Source organism: Podarcis raffonei, chromosome 6 (assembly GCF_027172205.1).
Source record: "Podarcis raffonei isolate rPodRaf1 chromosome 6, rPodRaf1.pri, whole genome shotgun sequence".
NCBI lineage: Eukaryota > Metazoa > Chordata > Lepidosauria > Squamata > Lacertidae > Podarcis > Podarcis raffonei.
Genome location: NC_070607.1, coordinates 80,462,890 through 80,467,650, shown reverse-complemented (window position 1 = coordinate 80,467,650; position 4,761 = coordinate 80,462,890).

Genomic DNA, 4,761 nt, shown 5'->3' with positions numbered 1-4,761 from the left:
GACGAGTTTGCCGTCGTTTTAACAATAAAAGAAGGCAGGACATTCCCAACAACTGAGGGGTGAGGAAAATCGTTTTCAATGACAAGGCCGTTTGCACCCCCCTCAGTGAGTCCATGAGAGCAATCCCGTCAATTTCAGTCTGGCACAAATGAAGAAACCTAACCTCAAAGCAAAACCACCACAGCTATCAAACTAGCTAGGACTCTTTTGGAAGCAGTCGTTGTGGCAAGAGACTGCTAACAACCTAGAATGTTCTCTCTGGCTAGCGCACGGCAATGCCTTGCTCCTCAGGCTCCATCTGGTGAAAAGGTACAGTTGAGCCAACAGAGATACGGTATTGAGAATCAGATTCTTTTTTACAAAAAAATAAATAAATGCAGAGCGGCTCTTTCAAAAACAACATTATGCTTTAAATAAGAGGGTGCACACAAGAAGAGCTGCAAACCTCAACACTTCCCTTCCTTTGACAAGGGAAAAAGATGGGCTGCGTGGTCAGCAGAGTTGTTCCACATCTGCAGTGTGGATTAGCACCAACCCATGAAAATTAGCACAGCAATTCTGTCCATGGAAATAGAAAGGCATTCAGGCAATTTCACAGGAAGCAGCAGCTTTAAGCCAATTCAGGCTATTTATCTGTTTGGCCACCCAAACTGGCCGCAGGTCTCTGAAGCAGAGGTTGAGGAGCCCTCAAGGTATTGATGGACTACAACTCCCATAATCCTCAGACCCTGGTGAAGCTGGCTGGGCTGATGGGAGTTGAATTGCGGCGGCATTTGGAGGACCACAGGTTCCCCATCCCAACCCTTGTGCTAGTGTTTCAGATGGATGTCTTTCCCTTCACCTGCTACCAGATCCTTTGAAATGGAGAAGCCAGGGAGTCAACTTAGGCCCTTCTGCATGCAAACCATGCATTCTGCTGTGGCTCCTATGATTTGGTATTGACCTCTGAGTTGACAGTGGGAAAGGTCAGAGTACATCTGGGACAAGACGATGCTTTCAACCCAGCTCAAGAGTGGTTCATGGACCCAAGCTACTGCCCCAAACCCAGTGTCCATGATCCTTCCCCATAACATTATTACAAACTCAAATTTGGTGGGTTTTGTGGGGTTTTTCCCCCTTTTGCTACTCCGCCCCCAATTACCATAGTTGTAATAAGCCTCCTCTGCAGTTTTTGCACATCTCATTTCATCCTCGCCATCTCAAGATTGCTTTGCAGTCAGCAATCCATCACATGTCCTGACATCTTTGCCGCAAGGTGGGTGGGCTTATTATCCTTCCCCATTTTGGGAAGGTGGGCGAGCAGAGTTTGCACAGGGAGATCCAGCAGTTTTCTCAGCATCGCTGCAATGAAGTCTGGGCCAGAGATGGGGGGAAGGAAGCCAGAGCCTTCCAGGGGTCATTAGCCTGGGCTCGCCTCCCTGCCTCCCACCAGCACCAGAACCAGCACCCCGATGGCGAATGAGAGGCTTGTTGCCACTGTGTGTCCTATCAATTGTCTGGTATCATTAGCAGCTGTGCTGCTCCACACGTGCAGCTTATCTGAGAGCCCTGGAGGGAGAATAAGGCACTTAACGAAAGAAGCTGGGAAACAGCTTTGCTCCGTAGTGAGCCATAAGAGCAGAGTCTCTCCCACAGCCTAGGCGGCTGCCATACCACTTTACTCTATATTCTTTGCACAGGGTAGGATAAATTACCTGTCTTTCTGTATTCTATAATCTGATTCTCATCTCCTTCTGCTGGATTCCTTCTCTGGAGATACAGTCATTGCTATTCTCCATGTGAACTCCTGTAGAAGAAGAAGGAATGTTGGAACTGTACCTTTTTTCGTGTAGACCACCAAACAAGAATTTGGGAGGTAGGCTGTCGGGGAGATACTTAGGCAATAAGCCCACAGTTTTGTCTCTCCAAAAGTCCCCTCTATTCCAGACAGGCTGGAGGAAAGACCTTGCTAATCGACCACTTCCACGAAGCTAGGAAAAACAAAGGAGAAACCAGGGCACCAGAGACGATGCAACACGCAAAAAGATTTGTGTCCAGACACCGACAGAGAAGCCAGACGGGCTGCCAACTTGGGATGTCACAGCAAAGGTTATCAAGCTGCCTTTTGCTCCATCAGACTGTCAGTCTACCAAGCCCAGCACTTGTCCACATTAACTGCTGGCAGCTCTTAAAGGTCTCGGGCAGGGATCACTCTCAGCCCCGTTGCAACCTGAGATCCTTTTAAACCAGAGACACCAGGGATCAAACCTGGAACTTTCTGCATGCATAGCATGTTCTCTCCCACTGAACAACTGCCCTTTACAAAAGCACACACAACAACAACAACCTGCCCTTGCTTCCATTTGATTAAGTTCATTGTGAGTAAGGCTGAGAAGAGGAAATGGATATTCCTTTTTTAAAGAAAAAGAAAAACAAACTATGCAGTGGGAGTCAGTCCAGGCCAAGAGAGAGAGAGAAACCCCAGACAATATCTGAAGTGCTTTCCTCTTGTTTAACTGGGGCACAGAGCAAGAGATCTGTAAGCACGTCACTGTTGGCAAGTAATCTCCTCTGCTTCATTGAAGCATTTCTCTACACAGGGGAGATAATGTCAGAAGAATAGCTACATCCAAGGAAGACAAATGAAGGGATACAAAGGGGAAAAACAAAAACCAACCACAAACCAGTGGCTTTCGCTATTGGGAACACGTCTACGAGACACATGAGACACACGTCAACCTAAGATGATCAGGATAGGAACCTTCCTCTCTTGCCCTTTGTAGTGGAGGGGCACAGTCTGGAGCAACACCGCTCCTGTGGTTCCTCCATCTTGTCAATGTTTCAAAGCAAGGCCAGCTGAGGGCCAGCTATTTGTGCAATATATTATTGGGCATTTGCTAGCCGTTTCAGTTCTTAGCTAGGTTAATATGCTATTGCACCCTCTTTGCAAAGCAAATATTTATGCAAATATGCAACTAGCTTATGCAAAAAAAGAAAAAAGGAGGGAAAGGAACACCCACAGAGTGATAACACTGGTGAAGCATCAAATGGACTAACAGGAAACATTTGCGAATTAGGGCATCGGGCCCTGTAAAAGAAACTGGGGTGAGCTGTCATCTGGTTGGCAACCAAGACAAGAGGTGGACACAGTCTTGCTTCCATGATACCACATGGGCAGTATAAATGCAATGGAGATTCCTTCTCTCAACTCCCTGCCTGCCCATTGTGGGGTCATGATTGGGGCTGAGTGTGATTGCAACCTAAGGGTTAACTGGGGCCTGCATGCATGCGGTTAAAATAAGACCAGTGGCTGGGGTTGCCAACTGTTCAGCCAGCCACTCTGCTCCATGCACTGCAACGGGAACGGCAAGTGACAGAAGGCTTATATTCCATGCTGCAGATAACCTCATCTGCCAATTTCTGCTGCAGACCAAACTTGCTATTGGGGCAGACCACTGGGCGATTTTTTGCGCTAGATCAGTTGGCAACCCCAGTTCAAATGTAACCTGGATATGCTTGCTGCATGCAGCCCATCCAGCAATCGTCCAAGTAGAACGTGCGGCTCAGCCACCCCCAGAAGGTATCGGATGAAAGAACAAAAACTTTACCTAGCTTTGATTGCTTGATATTTCCCCCTTCTGAGCTGTTCTTCCCATGGTATTTCTCGCGTGCTTTAGTCTCATTTAGGCTGAAAGAGGAAGACCAATAACGCAGACACTTCACGTATTTGTGCTGGCAAATTCATCAAATCCCAAGCTGCCATTTAGATGCTTTGTACCTGAAATTCCCTCGTGCCGTTTCCATTGGGTAAAGTGTTCTTCCTTGCTTGCTGTCCTTAAAAAGAAAAAAGAGAGAAAAAAACCTAGCATGTAGCGTTGCTCTGAGTTGTCAGACAGTTTGCTGCACTTCGCTGCGGGAGCGTTGACACTCCTGCAGCATTTGCAAAGCGACTGCTGCACATGTTTCATGTACCAGCCCGTCGCTCAGAGGCTTGTAAAGCACTTTGGGATCCATCAAGATGGAAGGAGCTTCCTTTATATGTATACTCGTTATCCCTAATGCCGAGAAAATGCTGGTCGTAGCTGTAGCAAGCATGGCAAAGCATGAGTCATGCAAAACGTGGCAGATGCCTTGGTCCACTGGTGGTCTCAGCTAAGCTGCTGTTGTAAACTAGCATGTTGTCTATGGTGTGAGGGGGAACAACAAACAAGAAACAGGATGGGACATCTGATCTGTCCCGGATTTCCAGGACTGCAATGCAAAAGGATGCGTCCAGATTTTGTGACAACAGGCTCACAGCCAGCATGAGCACGTGCAAATAAGCAAGCAAGCCCAGATGATTCTGCAAAGTTGCATGCACACTGACAACTTTACTACCATAATGTGTCTTATTGGGGTCCACAGAATAATCTGTGCAGAATAATTAGCCACTAGCTTGAGGGCACTGTGGAATAGAGTCCCAGCACAAAGGAAGCTAGCCCTCTGCTATAGCACCTCTGCATTAGAGTTGCCACCTAAATAGCCTGAAGCATGGAAATATGTTAGGCTATAGAAGGGTCACCAGGGTCAACCCAGAAATGTCCCTTGTGGCTTTAAATCCACTGCTGATTCAGGCAATCAGGAAGCCTTGATGCTTCTCATCCACTGGTCTCCTGATCCTTTGGTGTAGCCTTCTCCTTTGTCTGCTGAAGCAAGTAGGGCACCAGGAGGACAGCAGCAGGGCAAGCAGGGCAGGAGAAAAACAGACAAAAAGATAGGGCAAAGTGAATGTGAGAAGTCACT